At 41.0% G+C, this 27,749-nt stretch overlaps 1 protein-coding gene across 4 annotated transcripts in view; it reads right to left on the minus strand.

Annotated features, from left to right (window-relative positions):
- The window catches only part of LOC124114609 (spectrin alpha chain, non-erythrocytic 1-like), a 456,322-nt gene extending 429,189 nt beyond the window's left edge, over positions 1 to 27,133 (minus strand). For 2 of the 4 annotated variants that reach the window (XM_048385837.1, XM_048385833.1), the window contains exon 1: positions 26,783 to 27,127. The gene's annotated coding sequence lies outside the window, so the exon portion shown is untranslated. Of the gene's footprint in view, positions 1 to 20,456; positions 20,578 to 26,782 lie in introns of those variants that run through there. The other 2 variants (XM_048385836.1, XM_048385835.1) reach the window with 2 other exon arrangements.
- Between the last annotated feature and the right edge of the window lie 616 nt (positions 27,134 to 27,749).

The raw sequence follows: 27,749 nt of genomic DNA on the forward strand, positions 1-27,749 counted from the left end.
AAATAATGATATTACAAGAGTAGACTTGTCATTGGGACAACTGAAGACATTACAAGGGTAGACTAATCATTGGGACAAATGATGATATTACAAGAGTAGACTTGTCAGTGGGACAACTGAAGATATTACAAGGGTAGACTTATCATTGGGACAAATGATGATATTACAAGAGTAGACTTGTCATTGGGACAACTGAAGACATTACAAGGGTAGACTAATCATTGGGACAAATGATGATATTACAAGAGTAGACTTGTCATTGGGACAACTGAAGATATTACAAGGGTAGACCATAGTTTCATAGGTGTCTTTCTATAGGTGATAGCCTGCGTTTTGGAGATGTTGTACTTCCAAAAAACGGCCACAAAAACATAACAACATTCTACTCATTGACCAAACACACTATGCGATCCCTTATTTATTTCCATCAGTTTATTATACATATTTTTAGACATTGAGGAATTCCCCTGAAGTAGTTCTGTATGTCTCTGGGGGTCATGGGTGGCCCAGTCGCAGGAGGCGCTGCAATTCACTGTGCAGAGTTGCGTCCCTTGGGCACGCCAGAAACCTATGATTGTGGGTTCGAATCCCGGTTCGCCCCGATTATGTTTCTAGGTTGGTCAACACATTACCCGTGCTCGTGGGTTTCAATGAAGTGGTAAATGCCTGAGACCTTTATCACTTCGGGCTTTCCTCCCACATTAAGCTGACACGCCGTGATATAACGGGAATAATGTTTTAAGCGGCGTTAAATCCAGCTCACTCACTCACAGTGTATGTCTCCGCTCAACTGACAATTTAATCACGACACAATTCTGATGCTCATCAGGAAATAGTTTTTTAATGAAAAGTTTACACAATATACAGCTTTTCCATTTGACAAGAGGTCCATCACATGACTGCAAAACTGTAGTTCATAAGTGTATGAACGACACCTTTTGACATTCATATGTTTCACAAGACAGCATTCTTGAAATGATGTAAACACAGACGGACTACTGGGAAACCCTGGGGAATTCCCTAGAATGAATAAATATAGAAGCGTTGTATAAGAACAATAAGACCCTTTGATCTTGAACTTAGCATTTTAGCATACACTGGGATAAGTAAGAGAGTTTGATTGCATGCCCGTTGAAGGATATCCTTGCTTCGACCAATCCTAGAGAATAAAATGAAGAAATGCACATCCGAAACCAAGCCTATTATACGTAGTATTGACTTGATCCGTGTCTAGACTCACAGTGATAGTCAACAGCAATCTATGAATTTACCTTATCATCTACACTCTTCAAAAAAGAAACGCACAGGTACAATGTAGTATGTAGTTCGGTACCTGACTTCACAAAAAATCCGGTAAAAAAATTGGATATATGTTATTTGAAAATGTTGGTTGCCTGACATTCAACAAACGGTGCATCAAAATGCAGCTATTGTCGATTTGCAATGTCTCAAACAACATTGTTTTCACACGTGTTCAAAAATGTCATGGAGGAAAACAGTGGAGCAAAATGCACGTGCAAGTTATGGCATTCGTAACTCATGGTAGTGACTATAAAAAGGCAGGTTTAAGCCAAAAATTTGTCATTCAATTGTCAACATTTTTCAAGTTAAAAAATGCCAAGACTCAGAGCTGGAACATCACAACAGATCGGAACATCGCAATAGGACGTTTCAAAAGAGGGGAATCGCAGTCTTGAACTCTTGAACGCCACTTCAGCCACATTTGCCGCCTTTGGGACCAATACACACAGTTCACTTCCACTGCAGACCGTCCGAGAATCATCCGACCAAGAGTTACCACCCCTGCACAGGATCGCTACATTCGACTGTTGCACCTACGACATCACAATGCCACAGCTACTGAGACTGCAGGACGCATCCCTGGATTGAGGAGGATGTCCAGACCAGGCTGTTAGGAACCATCTTCACGAAGCTGAAATCCGACCCAGAATTATCGTCCCTGTTTTGCAACAGATCCATCGACAGCCACACTTGCGTTGGTGCCATACCTTACAGCCTTGGAATTTGAGAAACTGGAGACGAGTGTGGTTTAGCGATGAATCAAGATTTCTTCTTCACCGGCGAGATGGAAGACAACGAGTTTATTGTCGTCAAAATGAGTGTTTTGCCTTACTTTGCGTACATGAATTAGACAATTTCGGTAGTGTCATGGTGTTGGGGGCCATATCCTACACCACAATATCTGACTTTGATGTGGTTCAGGGAAATCTGACAGTAAAACGCTACATGAGTCAAATTCTTCAACCTCACCTTCTTCCAATCATGACTGCCAGAGGGAGCTGTTTCAACAGGACAATGCTCCACCGCACACAGCTCGTGTCATGGTAGACTACCTTCATAAAGCCAACATCAACATTTGCCCTGGCCGTCGAGATCTCCAGATCTCAACCCAATGGAACACCTCTGGGATGAACTCGATTGACGTGTAATTCAACGTCAGAACATGCCGCAGACACTCCCACAACTGGCCAACGCATTACAAGCAGAATGGTGCAGAATCCTGCAGGACAGAATTCGTACACTTATCCAGTCAGTGCAGAGGAGATGCAGAGCCGTGATTGCTGCCCGGGGCGGTCAAATGAGATACCGAGTTCAGCACAACCTTGTGGCCTTATCTGACATGATAATGAACTGTTTTTAATGCCTTTGTACAACGACAACATATAACCATCAAGCTCCAAAATTTTATATTTGTATTGATGATATTAAATTAAATATATCGACTTAATAAGGTACAATAAATTTACTAAAAACTTGTGCGTTTCATTTTTTGAAGAGTGTATTTGACACATCTTTACAATCACCTTTCATTGATCAGCCAATTGATCAATGATGACTAACACTTGTAATTGCTATAAGTTCATTGATAACACCAGAAATCTCTACTGTCACTTATATTGTGTCTGCTATTTTGACATCTTGTACTTTATGTAAATGTATAAGGACATGTTGTTACTCTGACTGATATACTGATGTAGTTCTAAAAAGAACTTTCTCATCTAATAATGATCTTATTTGAATATATTTTCTGTAAATAAACTACAAAAGATGTCACTGTAAGCATACATACCCTCACGTCACTTTTCCTTTTGAGGAGCTAATTCATTTCATGAAACAACTGGTTGTTGTATGGCTGTTAGTATAAACATGAAGTCACACATACTAAATAGAACTGTGTACAGATCTAGATCCTTTGGGGTATAAAAGGGTGATATAAAACATTATAAGAACTGACATTAACTTTGTGTGAGTTCATTGGAGTATGAACTTTCATAGAGTGAGGGCCAAACATTGTATGAACATCGTTGCAAGATCCAACGTTAATACAGTTTGGCCCGCACTCTATGAAGGTTCATACTTCAATGAATTCACACAAAGTAAAAGTCAGTTCTTATAACTTTTTATATCACTATTGTATACCGGTACCTGGACAACAGTTAGCTTGGTAGTGTTCATCTACGTGAGGTCGCCCGCTACTGTCAATATTTAACATTAAACTTCCCTGGCCACAAATGAATCCACTTTTGAGATTTCAAACCACCCTGACAAACCCAACTAGGTATGGCCAAACTTAACAGTACCGGTAAATCAAAACCAAATTGACATTCTGAATTAAGCTACACAGTTAGATCTGACCCACCTTATTTCACTTAAATATTCCCTTGTACTCTTGCATTTACCATGTATTTAGATAAAGATCAACATGCCATTTATGACTGGGTTAAGTGAACATGCACAACAAGCATTAGTGCAATCTCAGTTTGGAGAAGCATGCTTCATATATAAATGTGGACTGATTTTTTTTAAAGAATGATGCTGAACAGTCGAGTTTGTGAGTGAGTGAGTTGGGTTTAACGCCCATTATTCCAGTTATATCAGGGCATGTCATGTGATGCAGGTCTTAGATGTTTACCACTTTGGTATGGTGCTGACAAACCTGGAAACATTATCGGGGTGGACCGGGATTCGAACTCACGATCATAGGAACAATAGTTATCATTGTTAATAATTCTAAGAATACTACCTCTATTACATCATTGCCAAATTCCTGTATTTTGGCTGCAATCACACCATAACTAAATTATCACATTTTCAACAGAAGTCCTTTTCACTGTCAACAACACACAACTAGTTGTCACCGCATCAGCACCACTCAGTTTACAGCTCTTCAGCTTGCAAAGGCAGGGAAATCAATCCTCACTTCTTTTCAAACATCTACCAACTAGAGGCAGATGATTTGTTTGTTTGTTGTTTAACGCTAAGCAATATTCCAGCTATATGACGGCGGTCTGTAAATAATTGAGGCTGGACCAGACAATCCAGTGAGTGATATCATGAGCATTGGGATATGATGTCATGAATCAAACAGAGTCAGCGAGCCTGACCACTCGATCCTGTTAGTCGCCTCTTACGACAACATAGTCCACTTTTTAGACTACCATGGGTTGTTGAAGACCTACTCTAACCCTAATAGAGGCAGATGAATAGGGAGCAGGTTGCGAGTACTTCTGATGTAACAGTGGCAGTATTTTTAGAATTATGAACAAGGATAACTATTGTTCCTATAATTCTTACCAATTCTACCTCTATTATATCATTGGCAGAATGTAAGAGAGGGATAGGTGGTCTGTGCCTCAAGTGGACTCCCAGTGTAGTTGACACAAGATTTTTAATCTCCTGTGATTCCATCCATCAATAGTTGTTTCCAAATCAGGTTTAACAAACTATCAAATCACCTCCAGACGATTTGAAAACTACATGAATCAGACAAATAAACTGTCGTCCAAAAGAAACTTTACCAACTGAAAATATAAATTTCAGACAAAGTATAAAAATTTTTCCAATGAAGTCTATCTAAAACACATAACCTAAATACAACAATAGTGTATGCAGAAAATGTTAATCGTCTGTTACATGTTTGTGAGATAACACGCAAAAAAGTGAAAAACACGTGCACCACGGACAACTGAAAATACATGTGCGGGTAAGGGTATAAAACGATTGCACAGTCAAGTCAGACATCCACAGTGATTTAAAAACACACAAAAGAAATGCCACGACTCACAGTCGAACAACGTGAACGAGCCATGGGTATGGTACAGATGGGCGCCACCCACGCCCATATTGCATGAACCTTCGGTTGCTCCCATGTTGCCGTTACCAACTTGATGCAACGTTACAGACAGACAGTGCGGACCGCTGACAGGCCAAGAACAGGCAGACCCAGGTTGACCACGCCCCATGATGGCCGGTACTTTGCATCTCCGAAATCGCTTCCTGACAGTGACGTCATAGGCGACAAATGCCTTAGGTCACAGGGTTAGTCGACAGACAGTGGCCAGGAGACTCAGGGCCCATGGAATCAGGGCTTTTAGACCATACAGAGGACAGCTATTGACAGCGCAACATCGTCGTCTGCGATTGAGATGGGCCCGGATTGTACGACGTTGGCAACGACGTGACTGGCAGAGGGTTGTCTTCACTGACGAAATTCGATTCTATATGTTTAGGGCTGATAGAAGACAACGTGTTTACCGCCGAAGGGGTGAACGAACGGCGGCGTGTTGCGTGCAGGAGGTCGTACCATATGGTGGAGGGAGTGTCATGGTGTGGGGAGGGATCTGTGGGCAGGAGAGGACACCGCAGGTCATCGTTGACAGAAACTTGACAGCTCAGCGTTGCATGGATAACATTCTTCATCCAGTTGTCCTACCATTTCTCCAATAGCAGCCACGTGGTGTCATATAGCAGCATGACAACGCTAGAGCCCATAGAGCCAGAATTGTCACTAACTTCCTCGCAGCCAACAACGTCAACGTCCTGCCGTGGCCTGCACGCTCACCCGACATGTCCCCCATAGAACACCTCTGGGACTTGATGGATCGTCGTGTTCGACAACGACCACACTCTCCAGCTAACCGGCAAGAACTGATCTTGGCCCTCCAAGAAGAATGGCGTCAAATCCCACGGGACCTCATCAGACGACGGACTTTTTCTGTGCGTCAAAGAGTTTTTGCGTGTATTGAGGCATTTGGTGGTCACACACGCTACTAATGACTTGTTATTGAACGTGAGCGATTGTTTATGTACTCTGCCTATTGTCCATGATTCTGAAAGCTCGAGTTTTGTACCACACCCAACTTTGGGGGGCTCTGACGTCATTCTCGGTCGCGGTATGATTGTCATTTTCAGTGTTGATTATGTTGATATATTGATCTTCTCAATACACTTTACTTCATACATGTATGTTTTGTTGTTTTTGAGCAAGAGTGATTTCAAACTCTGGTAAAGTTTCTATTGGACGTCAGTTTATATGGTACCTTCACTAGAATCACCATTATATTTGCTGTTATGCATGTAAATGATGTAATTAGATGTTCTTAAACAAGCCATTTCAAGGTTTGTGATTTCACTTCGGGTCTAATTATACTTCTGGTACTCATTCCAATATGACGTCATTACATGTTGTCATATCCGGTTTGTGATGTCACTTCTGCTCACATTTTCACTTCCGATCATGATGCAACTTCCATCTATGACATAAATTTGGGTTATGACGTCATTTCTGCTCACTTTCAGACTATGATGTCCTATCCTGTCTATTGCCGCTGGCGTATCCGGCATTAGTAAGTAAGATCATCAAGAAGGTTATCTCTGAAACTGTTGATGTCTGTTCCTTGCCCTCCCTCTCCCACCTTGTTTAGTTTCCATGGAAGGCAGGAAAACTATTGGCTGAAGATTGATTGAACAGCCACAATAGGATCTAGGGAGTATAGCCCTTCAAAGTCTGATTGGACATCACACAAGTAAAACTTAGTGAATTTGTTGTGTTGTGTGTTCCCCACTGACAACTGGAAACTTCTTGTTCTATTTATACTGTATTCCAGGGCACAATATTCATAGTCAAGGCACTTATTTTATGGCCTGAACAAGATGTGTGTATTGGTGTTGAATCTTGGGCTTGACGATAACTTTCAGCTACAGTAGACTTAAGCCATCCTGCCAGTGTGGCTTTGGTAATGTCTTTGTCAGAGAAAGTCTTGCAAGAGATGAAAATTCTTTTTCTGTGTCTCCTGTGTGGTTCTGTAGCCTTAAGATAGTGTGTGTCCACTTGAGTGCCCAAATAGGACAAATAAGACGGTCTGAATAATCAACCGTTGGGGCTGATGCAGGGCTAGTAAAATGTCTGTGGCCCAGTGGTCCGAGGGAATTAGGCTAATTCTTGGCAACAAAGTCTGGGAGCGAACAGTAATAGTGCTCCAGTCAGTGGCATGAGTAAGAGTTGAATAGAGTTGAAATGGCGTGAGACTCTAGTCGCTGTGGCCATGGCAAAAAGAATTGTAAGTTTTCCTTGTTTTCTGGATTAATGTGGTTTTGATCATAGGTGCAAAAGGGTTTTGTTAGGAGGGCTGATTGAACTACTGATAGATTCCATTTCATGAAGACTTTGGGTGTTTTCATAGACCTGCCATAAGAAACGATCACATGAGTCTATTTATAACATGATGATCTCTGATATGTAATCCATCAAGATACAATACATTGTAGAGCCAATCTGTATCCTTCTATTGTTCCAAGGTGCAGAAATATGCAATAAAAGATCCGCCACCAAGGCGATAGTTATGGCTCTATCCCCTGTAGACAGAGAGAGATGAAGATGGTAAAGGAGGGATGAAGATGTTCTCCAGGACTTAGCCATGGCTGTAGAGACAGATTCAAAGAATCCGGCGTCCTACATCTGTGAGATGGCTTCCAGGCGTTGGATGAAGGATGGAGAGATTGTTGTGGAATATGTTATACCTGGGTTGATGTAGATATCACCGAAAGTAGGTATGTTAATTTGTTGAAAGCTGACTTTGAGAGAGAGCTGCACTGCTCACAACTGTGGTCTTCAAGACACAGGACATCCCCACACTTCCAGCAGAAAGGATGAGGTTCTACCATAATCATTAAATGCCCACATGATTTGCAAGTTGAGGGAGATGCTGAGGATGCCATGTTGACTGGGTAATTTGACACTTTTTACACTTATGTGAGTACCAGCCAGTTAAAGCACTTACTGAGAAGACTGCTTAATTAATTGAAACAACATTATACAACCAATAAATGAATAAACACCCCAAGTGCTAGATAAATGAAACCAAAAGTTCATGTTTACTCTAGCACACACAGGAAAGAAGTGAGGATTTTCCTACACTTGCAAGGTGTCAGAAGAGCTGTAAGCTAATTGGTGTTAATGCAGTGCAACTAGTTGTGTTTAGTTGACAGTGAAGAGGAGTTCTGTTGAAAATCTGAAGATTTAGTAATAGTGTGATTGCAGCCAAAATATGACCTCTTCCATGCAGAAGGACCACATGTTGATAATACTGATGCTGAACAAATCGCTTTTTGAGTGCTAAATTTGAACTTTTGAGGTTTTTGGCCAATAGGATCCTTCAGACATCACTCTTGCGAACCAAAATGTTAAGGGATGTAACAAAGATGAATTTTTATTGTTATTTTGTGAAAACATGAGCAAAGAGAAAGGGTCCATTAGTCAGGGGTTAAAATTTGGAAACACTCTCAATATTTATTCGTAATAAAAGTGCAAGATGTAAAGAAAAAACATTTGTCATTTATATGGGTTTGCATTTTTTGTCACTTAGATATGGATTTAGTTGTTAGTGTATGAGTACAGAGACTGTACAAAGAGGTTTTGGTCACATCGAAGATGCTGACATGTCTGATGGTGAGCTCTTTATTGCTGGCACAGTATTTTAATTTTTCACATAGGTGTATGTGTTTTTGATAACATCTTGCACACACATATTCAATTTTAAGCGAAAATGTTTGGTATTGAATTAAAGTTATACCAAATTTTTTTTAATAATTTAAAAACAAAAAGGTGACAGAGGCTGGTTATAAAGTCTCTCTATACTAAATGTGAAAAGGACCACAAGTCAGTTTTAGAGTATGTTACACATAACAGATGTTGCATAACACTTAAAAAGCTTTACACTGTTATTCTGCATGTGGCAAAGTGATGTTTATGAATACTAAGATACAGCCAATGATCATTTCAATCTTATTAGTATAACAGTTTCATTTTGGTTTAAGCTGCAATTATATTAATTTCAAGATAAACATGTCGGGGAAGGGAAATAACTCTGCTGATTTTAAACATTTGTGTTCATGTCTTAATGGAGGTTTTAGTTCTAAGTTCTGGCCAGGTATGATTTTACTTTAATTTTTTGACAGATGAATCTGTTGGATTTGCCAAAATCCTATAGTCAGTATGTCAAAAGTAATATTACCTAACAAGATTGTGTTTAAGTGTTGAAAGATTTACACAGAATGTATGCCTTAAAAAACTTTGTTTGGATGATGTCATTGTATGACACACTTTGTTTTATTTCAAAGCTTACAAGTTGGGTCTGGATTTTAACTGACATTGTGTTCCTCACCAGGAAATACAGGTTATTTAGTTTACATAATCTAATTTCAAGGCATCATGTTGTCTGTTTATGAATTAAACAAAACATCCAACTTTGTCTATTTTACTTGTGGTGCAGGAAAATAGGTCACATGTCTACTGCAACTACATTTCTTAACTACTTGTCAGCATGGAAATTGAAAAACATGAACATAAACCTCAAGTTTCATATAGATGTGTGTTAAAGTAAAAGATTTGTGACCATATAATGCATTTATTTGTTGAACTACGGCCCTAAACTTCAACTGAAAAATTTCAAAATTGGGTTTTCTAACCTACCGGTAGGTTACTTCAACATGTTAAAGACTTTTTACATTTTTTCAGGAAGGTATATCAGTACAGGTAAACACAAGAATGTCAGCTAAAAGAAAACATGACAAATAAAGCCACTGCACTGTACCTCATCTGGATATGCAGTCAACAGTCTAAATGTCAACAAGAGTGCCATTAAAAACAGTTGCTGTCCACACTGAAATATTCCAATCCCTTCTGTATGACTACTGAGGACTAACTGGTAGATGTGAAACAAGCAACTATATTTTTATCATTGTATTAAAACAAGCAACATTTTCACAGCAGTTCATAGAATTATGGAGATAAACATTAATGCTGTTCATAGAGACAAAAAAACTTTTTTGAGAATAGAACAGCATGGCTATTTCAAGGTCAAGCTGGAGGTCAAAATCCAAATACTGTGAAAACTGGAACATGTGTAGTGAGAAACTACATATATACCAAATTTTATTGCATTTGGATCAAAAGTTACTGAGTAATGGCAATAAACTCTAGGTTTTCAATGTGGCTGCAATGTCAACAATATCCAAAATTGGATTTAAAACTCTTGATCAAATTCAGGTGTCAAATATAGATGGGGACATGCTGGTGAAGTTTGTCCAGTGGTTTTGGAGATGTTTTTGTCACATGATAAATGATGAACTAAGCAGGACAGAGTGACAGACGAAGGACTACAGACAAACAGGCCAAGACAGAATCTCACCTAACCTTTGGTCAGATGAGACAAAAGTGTCTTCTGTCAATATGCTATATGTTGAATACCTTGAAGACTCATTAGTCAGGACTCCATTCATCCAGAAACCCTTCATTCAGGACGATCTCGTTAGGAATGCCAATGTATACCAAAAGATTTGTTTATCGGTCACAGAGCCAGACACTCTAAACCCAATTTTAAATGGCTCTTTTATGACAAGTATGAGGTACTGGGGACAGATTCTGATCTGGAAATCCAGAGGTACAGAATCATTCAATGTAGGGATTAAAGTGATGGACACGAATAAACCTTAATTAATGAATTTCCTCACTGACACATTTCCTGAGAAATGTCATGAATAAATCTGAGGTGGTAATTGGGACTGCAGATGTTTGAGGTGTGTGAAGGGACAGGAGCCAGGACTGCATACCTCTCCAAGCACCAAGTTGTGTCATCCGTTGATCAATAAATCTGCTTTGCTGACATATAATTAGGTGTGCTGCATTAAATGTTACCAATGACACATAAATTCTGCAGATCACTGTTTGAATTACCTCATGATCATGCAAAAGTTTAATATGGTGCACATCTTGTACCTGTTTGTTTTACTCCGAGATATCAAATCCTCATTTAATCACCCAGCACAGAGACTGTCAACCTTGTCAACAAGTGGTCGTTCTGCAGCACCAGGATCTCCAGTCATGGCTCTGTAGCACCAGGATCTCCAGTCATGGCTCTGTATAGCAGGATCTCCAGTCATGGCTCTGTAGCACCAGGATCTCCAGTCATGGCTCTGTAGCACCAGGATCTCCAGTCATGGCTCTGTAGCACCAGGATCTCCAGTCATGGCTCTGTAGCACCAGGATCTCCAGTCATGGCTCTGTAGCACCAGGATCTCCAGTCATGGCTCTGTAGCACCAGGATCTCCAGTCATGGCTCTGTAGCACCAGGATCTCCAGTCAAGGCTCTGTAGCACCAGGATCTCCAGTCATGGCTCTGTAGCACCAGGATCTCCAGTCATGGCTCTGTAGCACCAGGATCTCCAGTCATGGCTCTGTAGCACCAGGATCTCCAGTCATGGCTCTGTAGCACCAGGATCTCCAGTCATGGCTCTATATGGCAGGACCTCCAGTCATGGCTCTGTAGCACCAGGATCTCCAGTCATGGCTCTGTAGCACCAGGATCTCCAGTCATGGCTCTGTGGCACCAGGACCTCCAGTCATGGCTCTGTAGCACCAGGATCTCCAGTCATGGCTCTGTATAGCAGGATCTCCAGTCATGGCTCTGTAGCACCAGGATCTCCAGTCATGGCTCTGTAGCACCAGGATCTCCAGTCATGGCTCTGTAGCACCAGGATCTCCAGTCATGGCTCTATATGGCAGGATCTCCAGTCATGGCTCTGTACGGCAGGATCTCCAGTCATGGCTCTGTGTCAGGATCTGCAGTCATGGATCTATAGGGCTGGATCTCCAGTAATAGCTCTATAAGGCAGGATCTGCAGTCATAGCTCTGTATGGCAGGATCTCCAGTCATGGCTCTATAAGGCAGGATCTCCAGTCATGGCTCTATATGGCAGGATCTCCAGTCATGGCTCTGTATGGCAGGATCTCCAGTCATGGCTCTTTATGGCAGGATCTCCAGTCATGGCTCTATAAGGCAGGATCTCCAGTCATGGCTCTATATGGCAGGATCTCCAGTCATGGCTCTGTATGGCAGGATCTCCAGTCATGGCTCTTTATGGCAGGATCTCCGGTCATGGCTCTTTATAGCAGGATCTGCAGTCATGGCTCTATAGGGCAGGATCTCCAGTCATGGCTCTATAAGGTAGGATCTCCAGTCATGGCTCTATATGGCAGGATCTCCGGTCATGGCTCTGTATTACAGGATCTGCAGTCATGGCTCTATAGGGCAGGATCTCCAGTCATGGCTCTATAAGGTAGGATCTCCAGTCATAGCTCTGTATGGTAGGATCTCCAGTCATGGCTCTATATGGCAGGATCTCCAGTCATGGCTCTTTAGGGCTGGATCTCCAGTGATGGCTATGTATGGCAGGATCTCCAGTCATGGCTCTGTATGGCAGGATCTCCAGTCATGGCTCTATAGGGCTGGATCTCCAGTGATGGCTATGTATGGCAGGATCTCCAGTCATGGCTATGTATTGCTGGATCTCCAGTCATGGCTCTGTATGGCAGGATCTCCAGTCATGGCTCTCAATGGCAGGATCTCCAGTCATGGCTTTTTTATGTAGGATCTGAAGTCATGGCTTTACAATATGTGGGAGATCCTATGCATGCCCAAAATATGTTGTTGGAATTTAGTGTGGATGTCTTGATCGGATGTGTTACAAGTCAGTACTCAGAAGTATGTTTAGCTTCGTCAGTGAAAAACACTGTGAAAGCTGTCAAGTTGAAACTAACATGCAAATCATCTCCATGTGAATGCAAATCCATCCATTTGTAGGGAGGGTCATCCAAAAATATTTACATTTTATGTTAATCTTTTCAGATAAAAAAATTAACTTATTTAAGTTTACGATAGTGTTTTCAGTTGTTTTACACAAATCAGTCTAACCCCTAAGGACCCTCCCTCTAGTGGCACTGCCCTCTCATGCAAAATGTGCGCTGTCTCTCCTTAGTGCAGAGCACCAGTGTATTGGCATGGTAACCAACAATAGGAGGAGTATATTAACATCTTAAATAGGACATTGATTTCTAGTAAACTAAACATAATGTTTTGGGTAAGAAAGAAATTTATCACAGAATAATCTATTCTATAGTGCACCTCATGGAATTACTTTGGTATCTGCTGAGTCAAACAGTTAATGGCAGACTCCACAATGTTTTTGTGCTAATCAGTCTGCTATTTCTGGCCAATCACTCATGTAGATCATCACCAACACAAAGGTCAAGCAATCAGTCGGAGATACACTGTACACACTGTCCAGGCAGTACCATCCCCACACACAGGTCCATGCCCATCCAGCTTCTCACCCTACACTTTCTGGTGTCAATAATTAATGTGTCATTGTTCAATCACAACCCCTCACAATGGCAGCATGCACTTGAAGATAAGGTAACTGTTGGTGTAAGAGGAGAACTGCCCACAAGGGAGTTGCTGTAATTGTGATCCAGTGTTCTTCAAGTTGTACAATAATAAATTATACATATGCAAATGGAACGATAGAACCTTATGTAGCTACAGATTTGCCAGCCAGGTAGCTGAAATTCTGATATGAGAGGATTATAGGTCTGTCTAGCTTGATGTCATGGGAGATGACTTTGGACACATATCCACTATGTCTTGGTGACACAAATGACAATTCATTACTACATATCTATGTTAAAGTTACTCACAAGAAACAAACATGACACCATATGTGTGGAGAAATAGTTTGTAAAACTGTAAGGGTTTTGCAAATGGGTGTTGCTGTGGAGATGGGTCTCATACTAACATGAAGTGTAAAGGTTGGTTTCAGTTACATTTTGTCAAGTGGAACACATTGCTCACATACCCTTCATATGAAGATATGTTGGCTTCAAGAGTCTCTGCAATATAGACTGATGTGATCCCAGATGCCAATAGAGCATAGCATTTTTTGCCATTCCTTGCCGTGTAAGTGGAATATCTCCATCACAGATATGTCTCAGGACATGACACAGTTGTGCCAGCACCAGCTAGTAGGTCCACATCAACACAGCTCACACACCAGCTAGCAGGTCCACATCAACACAGCTCACACACCAGCTAGCAGGTCCACATCAACACAGCTCACACACCAGCTAGCAGGTCTACATCCACACAGCTCACACACCAGCTAGCAGGTCCACATCAACACAGCTCACACACCAGCTAGCAGGTCTTCATCCACACAGCTCACACACCAGCTAGCAGGTCCACATCAACACAGCTCACACACCAGCTAGCAGATCTACATCAACACAGCTCCATACCAGCTAGCAGGTCTACATCAACACAGCTCACACACCAGCTAGCAGGTCCACATCAACACAGCTCACACACCAGCTAGCAGGTCTACATCAACACAGCTCCATACCAGCTAGCACGTCCACATCAACACAGCTCACACACCAGCTAGCAGGTCCACATCAACACAGCTCACACACCAGCTAGCAGGTCTTCATCCACACAGCTCTCACACCAGCTAGCAGGTCCACATCCACACAGCTCACACACCAGCTAGCAGGTCCACATCCACACAGCTCACACACCAGCTAGCAGGTCTACATCAACACAGCTCACACACCAGCTAGCAGGTCCACATCAACACAGCTCACACACCAGCTAGCAGGTCTACATCCACACAGCTCTCACACCAGCTAGCAGGTCCACATCCACACAGCTCACACACCAGCTAGCAGATCAACATCCACACAGCTAACACAACAGCTCGCAGGTCAACAGCCACACAACTCACACACCAGCTAGTAGGTCCACCTCAACACAGCTAACACACAAGCTAGCAGGTCCACATCCACACAGCTCACACACCAGCTAGCAGGTCCACATCCACACAGCTCACACACCAGCTAGCAGGTCCACATCAACACAGCTCACACACCAGCTAGCAGGTCCACATCAACACAGCTCACACACCAGCTAGCAGGTCCACATCAACACAGCTCACACACCAGCTAGCAGGTCCACATCAACACAGCTCACACACCAGCTAGCAGGTCTACATCAACACAGCTCACACACCAGCTAGCAGGTCCACATCCACACAGCTCACACACCAGCTAGCAGGTCCACATCAACACAGCTCACACACCAGCTAGCAGGTCCACATCAACACAGCTCACACACCAGCTAGCAGGTCTACATCAACACAGCTCACACACCAGCTAGCAGGTCCACATCCACACAGCTCACACACCAGCTAGCAGGTCCACATCAACACAGCTCACACACCAGCTAGCAGGTCCACATCAACACAGCTCACACACCAGCTAGCAGGTCTACATCCACACAGCTCACACACCAGCTAGCAGGTCCACATCCACACAGCTCACACACCAGCTAGCAGGTCCACATCCACACAGCTCACACACCAGCTAGCAGGTCCACATCCACACAGCTCACACACCAGCTAGCAGGTCTACTTCTTATTGATGCATCAAAGGATAAATGTAGTCATATATGGACAGGGTTACTGTTTTACATAACTTCATTATTTCATCCTGATAATCTATAAATTAAAGCTCTCTTCAAGCAGAAACTTAAATCTCTCTTTATGCATGGAATTATTTCAGCACACTTCACAGACACAATGTATAATATGACGGTAATTACATGCTCATGAAAATATACCTACACAAGTGATTTACTTAAACAGTGACGCATACTATTGTTAATATCTAGTAAATTTTGAAGAAAAATAATATGTGCCTGTGTCCTTTAGACATGTTTACGTTATAATGATAACCATAACAAATATAGTTGGTGCATAACTGTTGCGCCTGCACAAGGTTAAATACAGTCAAGTCCCGTTAATCTGACATGGTCGGTTGCATATGATTATGTTGGATCAATGAGTATGTCGGATAAACGAAATTAAGTAGCATCAATGTTCGTGATCAAAAATCAGACAACTACACGATAGATAATGATAAAAAAATATAAATGAAATATTCATATTGTTATCTTACATTGTTACGCCTGTAACGATGAGTTGTATGTTGTGTTAAGTGTCATAAAGTTTTTTCACATTTTCTGGGTTTCTCCTTGACATACTGTATCATGGCAACAGTCCAGACCGAGTGAAATACCATTTTTTTGCATCAGGTGTAAAAAGCAGTTCCCATACATGACAGTGTATCAAATGTCATGGAAGCAGACTTTCCACACATGCTATATGTCAAGCACATAAGGAGGCATTAGGTTCAACTGCCAATGTCTGTCCTTTGACACTGGATACAAACTTAGCAATAAACATTACCAGTGAATTATGAACTCCTATAGCTATAATCTACAATTCAATTCACAAAGTGAACAGCATGTTACTCATAGGTCTATCATCTGTACCATATATCATTTTAAAAATGTCACCATATTACAAGAAAAGGGACAACTGTACAAAGTTTGTCTCAAGCGCATGCTTTGCAAGAAAAGAAAGATGCAAACAGATATTTTCACCCCATTATTGCAGGCAAGAAACACTGAAATTAAAGAATTAAAAAACATCAAAGCTCAGTCTTCAAAGATGACTCTAAACCGGCTCTATCAGACCATATCTGTGACAACCAAAGCCACAGCATCCAATGGGATGGCATTCTTTCTAACTTTATAAATTTGAATAGAGCTAAAACTTCAGTCAACTTCAGTGTATGCATGACCAGATCGATATATACGAGTATCTATAGACATTTTGCCAGGGGTACGGTCAAACTTTTCCCAATCGGACATTTGTACCTATCTCTTGAGACCTACAGTGGGTACCTGGGTCGGGTAGGGTAATAGTGGGCTGGGTACCCAGGTAGTAAATCTGGACTCATCCCAGCCCTACTGGCCTCACCCTTTTGTTTATATTACTGACTTCGCTGGTCAATATGTTTACTACCCTTTTGTGTACAGAACAGCTAGGCTTCTCCACTCCAGAGTAACTACATTTGATATCTACTCTACTGTATAAACACTGCCTCCTACCTGTATATAAACTTGTCAACCATACTCTGTACACAACTTGCTTGATAACAGTGTTAGAACCTACACTGAAACATTGTTCCTAATTGTAATAAAGAAGTTGTCCATCCATAAAATCTTATTCTTACTTAAGGATTGTAAATGTATTACATTGTTTCTGATGAGATTCAGTAGAAGTTCATTGCATTGTATTTGGACAATGATTATTTGTCAGGAATGTTGTACTATTTAATGTAAGCAGTGGTGAGGAAGTTATTATGTTTAGATGCTCGAATTATCTGTAAACTTCCAGAATAGCATGGATGGATGTCAAGCATGATAGAAACATGTGGTATATTCTGGGATGTTCTTGTGACTCTGGACTGGTCAATCATTGTGGAAAATGCTGGAAGCTGGTTAGACTATATAAGTGGAGTGGGGGCAACCCTGTCTCTTCTCACATTTCATCTGACATTACATCAAGACCAGCTATTGCGTGAAGATCACTATCACCCTGGATTCCCAGCCTAGGCCTATCTTGGAGCTTGACCACTGTTAGACTGCAGATAGGTGAATATTATCATCAGTAAACTTTTGATATCACCTCTGCCATCATATTTTGTATTTGATACTGCCATTGAATATAGTAGTACCGCACTATTGTATACTGCCATTATAATTGCTGTGCAGAAATTTTTATTGATTTCTAAACTTAATTAATCGTGTAACACAATAGTTGACTGTATATCATTTGTTGGTTGTTTATAGGTTTCACACTAAATTCTTTTAAGTACAGATTTCTATGGTAACATCATTTAAATTTGGAAATCCACATGTAACAATGTGTATTTTTAACAGTTAAGGTCAATATTTTAATGCTCATTATGACACAACCAATCCAGATACAATAGTCTCATGTTAATGCCAATTATGACACAACTAATCCAGATACAATAGTCTTGTGTTAATGCCAATTATGACACAACTAATCCAGATACAATAGTCTTGTGTTAATGACAATTATGACACAACCAATTCAGATACAATAGTCTTGTGTTAATGCCAATTATGACACAACCAATCCAGAAACAATAGTCTTGTGATAATGCCAATTATGACACAACTAATCCAGATACAATAGTCTTGTGTTAATGCTAGTTATGACACAACTAATCCAGATACAACAGTCTTGTGTTAATGCCAATTATGACACAACCAATCCAGATACAATAGTCTTGTGTTAATGCCAAATATGACAGAACGAATCCAGATACAATAGTCTTGTATCAATGCCAATTATGACACAACCAATCCAGATACAGAAGTTTTGTGTTAATGCCAATCTTGACACAACTCATCCAGATGCATTACTCTGTTTTAATGTCAATTATAACACAACTGATCGAGATACAATAGTCTTGTGTTAATGCCAATCTTGACACAACCAATCCAGATACAATAGTCTAGTGATAATGCCAATCTTGACACAACCAATCCAGATACAATAGTCTTGTGATAATACCAAATTTGAAACAAGCAATCCAGATGCAATAGTCTTGTGTTAATGCCAATTTTGACACAACTACTCCAGATACAATAGTCTTGTGTTAATTCCAATTATGACACAACTAATCCAGATGCAATAATCTTGTTTAATGCCAATTATAACACAACTAATCGAGGTACAATAGTCTTGTGTTAATGCCAATCTTGGCACAACCAATCAAGATACAATAGTCTAGTGATAATGCCAATCTTGACACAACCAATCCAGATACAATAGTCTTGTGATAATGCCAATCTTGACACAACCAATCCAGATACAATAGTTGTGTGTTAATGCCAATTATGACACAACCGATCCAGATACAATAGTCTTGTGTTAATGCCAATCTTGACACAACCAATCCAGATACAATAGTCTTCTTTTAACGCCAATCTCGACACAACCAATCCAGATACAATAGTCTTGTGATAATGCCAATTATAACACAACTAATCGAGACACAATAGTCTTGTGTTAATGCCAATCTTGACACAACCAATCCAGATACAATAGTCTTATGTTAATGACAATTATGACACAACCAATCCAGATACAATAGTCTTGTGTTAATGCCAATCTTGACACAACCAATCCAGATACAATAGTCTTCTTTTAACGCCAATCTCGACACAACCAATCCAGATACAATAGTCTTGTGATAATGCCAATTATAACACAACTAATCGAGACACAATAGTCTTGTGTTAATGCCAATCTTGACACAACCAATCCAGATACAATAGTCTTGTGTTAATGCCAATTTTGAAACAACCAATCCAGATGCAATAGTCTTGTGTTAATGACAATTTTGAAACAACCAATTCAGATACAATAGTCTTGTGTTAATGACAATTATGACACAATCAATCCAGATACAATAGTCTTGTGTTAATGACAATTATGACACAACTAATCCAGATACAATAGTCTTGTGTTAATGCCAATTATGACACAACCAATCCAGATACAATAGTCTTGTGTTAATGCCAATTATGACACAACTAATCCAGATACAATAGTTTTGTGTTAATGCCAATTATGACACAACCAATCCAGGTGCAATAGTCTTGTGTTAATGCCAATTATGACACAACCAATCCAGATGCAATAGTCTTGTGTTAATGCCAATCCTGAAACAACCAATCCAGATGCAATAGTCTTGTGATAATGCCAATTATGACACAACCAATCCAGATGCAATAGTCTTGTGTTAATGCCAATTTTGAAACAACCAATCCAAATACAATAGTCTTGTGTTAATGACAATTATGACACAATCAATCCAGATACAATAGTCTTGTTTTAATGCCAATCTTGACACAACCAAATGTGATACAATAGTCTTGTTTTAATGACAACTATGACACAATCAATCCAGATACAATAGCCTCCTGTTAATGCCACTTTTGAAACAACCAATCCAGATACAATAGTCTTGTGTTTATGACAGTCATGACACAACCAATCCAGATAAAATAGTCTTGTGTAAATGCCAATCTTGACACAATCAATACAGATGCAATAGTCTTGTTTTAATACCAATCTTGACACAACCAATCCAGATACAATAGTCTTTTCTCTCAGGATTGGAGTGTCAGTTATTTTGCAAATCTGGTCATTGTTGATTGTCAAGATATCATAATGAAAAACATCCAAAAAACATTGTGCATTCAAATCTTGTGTAGAAATTGTTACATTATTTCAAGGAATGTCCTTAATAATATTAATAATAATCATGGCAGACAATAGATCCCACCACCCTCACTCTTTCCTCAATCGCTTATATTTACCAATAATTATGGGAGGGCGTGGATTGATTAATGTGGAGGCTCTTCATGATAGAATTGTTTTGTGCACTTTTGCACACAATTATTTGTCGGATGATCCTCTTGTGAAGCATGTCAAGACTCATGATGAAAACAAGGCATTCCACAGTTTTCTAGAAGAAGCCAAGGATGTGGGACATAATCTCAATGTCAGTGTTGATTATGTTGATGGTTCTGTTCTGATGAATGGTACAGAAATGAGTGTCAACCAAACGAAGTGCCATATCAAATCAGCCCAGACTCAGTTTTTCAAGGAGAGGCTATATGAACGACCACTGCATCAAGTTTATGTGCAGTGTGTTGAGAAGGTCAGCAACCTTGCAGAGTACTTTGCTTGGATGAGGTCTGCTGGCCTGAAAAGAAACAGAAGGCTTTGTGTTTGCTGCTCAGGACCAGTCAAATCCCACTCAAAACCGTCAATGTGTGATTTTGCATCAAAATGTAAATATGAAATGTAGATTATGTAATGAATTTAATGACACTGTCCAACACATTGTCAGTGGATGCCCAGCTTTGGCACAAACACAGTATCTTAAGCGACATGATGGAGTGGCTCGATTATTTTATTACTGTCTTCGCCATGCTTGTGGTTTTGACACAGAGGTCCATCCATGGTACGACCCAGAATATGTAGAGGGCATCATGGAGAATGATAAATACAAAATTCTTTGGAATAGACCCGTATACAGCCTCAGACGTATCTAGGCCAACAGACCTGATCTTATCCTTTTTGATAAAGCCAATGAAATCATTTATATTACTGAATTTTCTGTCCCTTTTGACACCAATGTCATTGACAAGATACAGGAAAAACATGGCAAATATGCGGACCTTGCTTTCACCAAAACCCTCTTTGCTGCATTTTTTATTTTAATCTGTACATAATATATACCGGTAATAATAATAATAATAATGATGATGATGATGATGATGATGATGGGTAACAGTGAGCAGTTTGAACATGATTTGGTTTGCATCAGGAAGGCAGTGCAGCTCTCAGACTGTTGTGATGTGCTGTTGTCTTTGATATTGGGTTAAGATTCTGGATGGTGCATTTTGAATCACCTGATGATGATGAAACGGTGATGACGGGATGCCACACAGCATGGACAGACACAATGATACACACACAAGTCAGGACAGGCACAATATTAACACAGAGGTCAGGACAGACACAATATTAACACAGAAGTCAGGACAGACACAATGATACACACACAAGTCAGGACAGACACAATGATACATACACACAAGTCAGGACAGGCACAATATTAACACAGAAGTCAGGACAGACACAATGATACACACAGAGGTCAGGACAGACACAATGATACACACAGAGGTCAGGACAGACACAATGATACACACACAAGTCAGGACAGACACAATATTAACACAGAAGTCAGGACAGACACAATGATACACACACAAGTCAGGACAAACACAATGATACACACACAAGTCAGGACAGACACAATGATACACACACAAGTCAGGACAGACACAATGATACACAGAGAGGTCAGGACAGACACAATGATACACATACAAGTCAGGACAGACACAATGATACACACAGAGGTCAGGACAGTCACAATGATACACACACAAGTCAGGACAGACACAATGATACACCCAGAGGTCAGGACAGTCACAATGATACACACAGAAGTCAGGACAGACACAATGATACACACACAAGTCAGGACAGACACAATGATACACACACAAGTCAGGACAGACACAATGATACACACACAAGTCAGGACAGACACAATGATACACACACAAGTCAGGACAGACACAATGATACACACACAAGTCAGGACAGACACAATGATACACACACAAGTCAGGACAGACACAATGATACACACACAAGTCAGGACAGACACAATGATACACAGAGAGGTCAGGACAGACACAATGATACACACACAAGTCAGGACAGACACAATGATACACACAGAGGTCAAGACAGACACAATGATACACACATAGGTCAGGACAGACACAATGATACACACACAAGTCAGGACAGACACAATGATACACACACAAGTCAGGACAGACACAATATTAACACAGAAGTCAGGACAGACACAATAATACGCACACAAGTCAGGACAGACACAATGATACACACACAAGTCAGGACAGACACAATGATACACACACAAGTCAGGACAGACACAATGATACACACAGAAGTCAGGACAGGCACAATATTAACACAGAAGTCAGGACAGACACAATGATACACACTGAGTCAGAACAGACACAATATCACACACACAAGTCAGGACAGACACAATGATACACACAGAGGTCAGGACAGACACAATGATACACACACAAGTCAGGACAGACACAATGATACACACATAAGTCAGGACAGACACAATGATACACACACAAGTCAGGACAGACACAATATTAACACAGAAGTCAGGACAGACACAATATTAACACAGAAGTCAGGACAGACACAATGATACACACAGAAGTCAGGACAGTCACAATATTAACACAGAGGTCAGGACTGACACAATGATACACACCAAGGTCAGGACAGACACAATGATACACACACAAGTCAGGACAGACACAATGATACACACACAAGTCAAGACAGACACAATTATACACACACAAGTCAGGACAGACACAATATTAACACAGAAGTCAGGACAGACACAATGATACACACTGAGGTCAGAACAGACACAATATCACACACACAAGTCAGGACAGACACAATGATACACACAGAGGTCAGGACAGACACAATGATACACACACAAGTCAGGACAGACACAATGATACACACATAAGTCAGGACAGACACAATGATACACACACAAGTCAGGACAGACACAATATTAACACAGAAGTCAGGACAGACACAATATTAACACAGAAGTCAGGACAGACACAATGATACACACAGAAGTCAGGACAGTCACAATATTAACACAGAGGTCAGGACTGACACAATGATACACACCAAGGTCAGGACAGACACAATGATACACACACAAGTCAGGACAGACACAATGATACACACACAAGTCAAGACAGACACAATTATACACACACAAGTCAGGACAGACACAATATTAACACAGAAGTCAGGACAGACACAATGATACACACAGTGGTCAGGACAGACACAATGATACACACACAAGTCAGGACAGACACAATGATACACACACAAGTCAGGACAGACACAAAAAGGACAGACACAATGATACACACAGAGGTCAGGACAGACACAATGATACACACAGAGGTCAGGACAGACACAATGATACACACACAAGTCAGGACAGACACAATGATACACACAGAGGTCAGGACAGACACAATGATACACACAGAGGTCAGGACAGACACAATGATACACACACAAGTCAGGACAGACACAATGATACACACAGAGGTCAGGACAGACACAATGATACACACACAAGTCAGGACAGACATAATATTAACACAGAAGTCAGGACAGACACAATGATACACACAGAGGTCAGGACAGACACAATGATACACACACAAGTCAGGACAGACACAATATTAACACAGAAGTCAGGACAGACACAATGATACACACACAAGTCAGGACAGACACAATGATACACACAGAGGTCAGGACAGACACAATGATACACACACAAGTCAGGACAGACACAATGATACACACACAAGTCAGGACAGACACAATGATACACACACAAGTCAGGACAGACACAATGATACACACAGAGGTCAGGACAGACACAATGATACACACAGAAGTCAGGACAGACACAATGATACACACAGAGGTCAGGACAGACACAATGATACACACAGAAGTCAGGACAGACACAATGATACACACACAAGTCAGGACAGACACAATGATACACAGAGAGGTCAGGACAGACACAATGATACACACACAAGTCAGGACAGACACAATGATACACACACACAAGTCAGGATAGACACAATGATACACACAGAGGTCAGGACAGACACAATGATACACACAGAGGCCAGGACAGACACAATGATACACACAGAAGTCAGGACAGACACAATGATACACACAGAAGTCAGGACAGACACAATGATACACACAGAGGTCAAGACAGACACAATGATACACACAGAGGCCAGGACAGACACAATGATACACACAGAGGTCAGGACAGACACAATGATACACACAGAGGTCAGGACAGACACAATGATACACGCACAAGTCAGGACAGACACAATGATACACACAGAGGTCAGGACAGACACAATGATACACACAGAAGTCAGGACAGACACAATGATACACACAGAAGTCAGGACAGTCACAATATTAACACAGAGGTCAGGACAGACACAATGATACACACAAGTCAGGACAGACACAATGATACACACAGAGGTCAGGACAGACACAATATTAACACACAAGTCAGGACAGACACAATATCAACACAGTAGTCAGGACAAACACAATGATACACACACAAGTCAGGACAGACACAATGATACACACAGAAGTCAGGACAGACACAATGATACACACAGAAGTCAGGACAGACACAATGATACACAGAGAGGTCAGGACAGACACAATGATACACACAGTGGTCAGGACAGACACAATGATACACACACAAGTCAGGACAGACACAATGATACACACACAAGTCAGGACAGACACAATATCACACAAACAAGTCAGGACAGACACAATGATACACACATAGGTCAGGACAGACACAATGATACACACACAAGTCAGGACAGACACAATGATACACACACAAGTCAGGACAGACACAATATTAACACAGAAGTCAGGACAGACACAATATTAACACAGAAGTCAGGACAGACACAATGATACACACAGAAGTCAGGACAGTCACAATATTAACACAGAGGTCAGGACAGACACAATGATACACACAGAGGTCAGGACAGACACAATGATACACACACAAGTCAGGACAGACACAATGATACACACACAAGTCAAGACAGACACAATGATACACATAGTGGTCAGGACAGACACAATGATACACACAGTGGTCAGGACAGACACAATGATACACACACAAGTCAGGACAGGCACAATATTAACACACAAGTCAGGACAGACACAATGATACACACACAAGTCAGGACAGACACAATGATACACACAGAGGTCAGGACAGACACAATGATACACACACAAGTCAGGACAGACACAATGATACACACAGAGGTCAGGACAGACACAATGATACACACAGAGGTCAGGACAGACACAATGATACACACACAAGTCAGGACAGACACAATGATACACACACAAGTCAGGACAGACACAATAATACACACACAAGTCAGGACAGACACAATGATACACACACAAGTCAGGACAGACACAATATCACACACACAAGTCAGGACAGACACAATGATACACACAGAAGTCAGGACAGACACAATGATACACACAGAGGTCAGGACAGACACAATGATACACACACAAGTCAGGACAGACACAATATTAACACAGAAGTCAGGACAGACACAATGATATACACACAAGTCAGGACAGACACAATGATACACACAGAGGTCAGGACAGACACAATGATACACACAGAGGTCAGGGCAGACACAATATCACACTTACAGCACACGCATGTCAATGCAGAATTCACAAATAAGGGCTCAGTGACTTGATATTGATCTGTTTGCACAAAATCTTTACAACATTCTTTACAAATATATGCCAGATGATAAGATTCACCAGTCAGGCAATGTTTTGTGTCAATCTGAAGATAATTTGTACAATGAATTCTTGATAGGAGCTGACCAGTTAGGGAGATTTGAAAGAAAGTGATACAGTAGGGATGTGAAGATACTCCAGTCACAGGTCAGACATTGGTAAATCCTTGTATCATCAGTGCTTCATATTGCCAAGTCTAAATTATCCTGTTCACCCTCATCTACTTGTGCGATGCTTGGCACACAGTGGGGACAATGTGCATGGCTAGTCACATGATTTAGTAATGTTCATATGGCGAGGCACATCTCCACCAGAGAAATGCCACCAAACCTTATCAATTATGTAGAAAGTAATTTCCAGCACCTGATTCCTCAGTCAACAAAGACAGGCCAAGACAGGCCAAGACAGGCAGTCTGTGTCTGTCACTGGCTCAACCTACAAACCTATGATCAATAAGAAGTATCACAGCATCCTCTGATCTCTCACTCACATGACAAAACAAACATCTCACCTTCTTTCCTGTCAGTCAGATGACACCACAGGCCTGTGTTGTAAGGCCTGTGTTGTAAGGCCTGCTGCGAAATGACAGTCCTATACACAGCCAGCTAGCCTCTGGAAGATTGCAGTTCTCCTTCCCTGTCCTCCTCTCATACTACACAAGATGACTACACAATCAACACCCCCCACAGCTAGCAATTGCAATCACTAGACAAATTCTTGACATTTTTTTCCAGCCCAGCAAAGTAGCTAGGTTGATAATGTCAGTAATATTAACTTTGTTAGTGAGGGCTCCACTTACAGTTCTCAAGATGATACTCTACTACTAGTATTCAATGAAAACAACATGTTGAAGTACGCTGAAGCCAAGTTACCATGCATGACACAGTATTAGGGTTTGTGTGTGCTGTGTGGTGATCACGTATGTGCAGTCAGTGGGTGAAATGTCGACATTACACATTCGTGGCTGATCCTTTGCATTACATGGCAGCTTATACCAGTGAATGTCAAAGGCAAACTTCCTCCATGTAACTCAGGTCCATAATTCATTAACTTAATGTCAACACAGGGGATCCATGGTTTCCAGCTATTTTAGCCATCATGCTGTATTTAAATCCAGCTGACATTTGGATAAGTTAACTGCTGAGAAAAATACTTGCAACCTAATTTGTGAATTATGTTGCTGCTGCAGTGTGTGAGGTAATATTATGTAATGGGTCTTTGTAATAAGAGGTGGGTGCACTGACACCAGCCCCGAGTGCAGCTTGTAGCAGTCACAACTCTCCAACACCATGTAACAGTATGTCCATGTGACAACTTTCAACAGATTGTGTGCATGCTGAACATTTACGTGCATGATTGCATGTTAAACATTATCACATAATATGTATGTACTTATATTGTAAATTCCAATATATGCCAGCTACTATGACATATATACAAGTGTATAGCAGCAACATGGACAAAATGGGATTATAGGA

Source organism: Haliotis rufescens, unplaced genomic scaffold (genome assembly GCF_023055435.1).
Source record: "Haliotis rufescens isolate VD_foot unplaced genomic scaffold, xgHalRufe1.0.p SCAF_6, whole genome shotgun sequence".
NCBI classification, from domain to species: domain Eukaryota; kingdom Metazoa; phylum Mollusca; class Gastropoda; order Lepetellida; family Haliotidae; genus Haliotis; species Haliotis rufescens.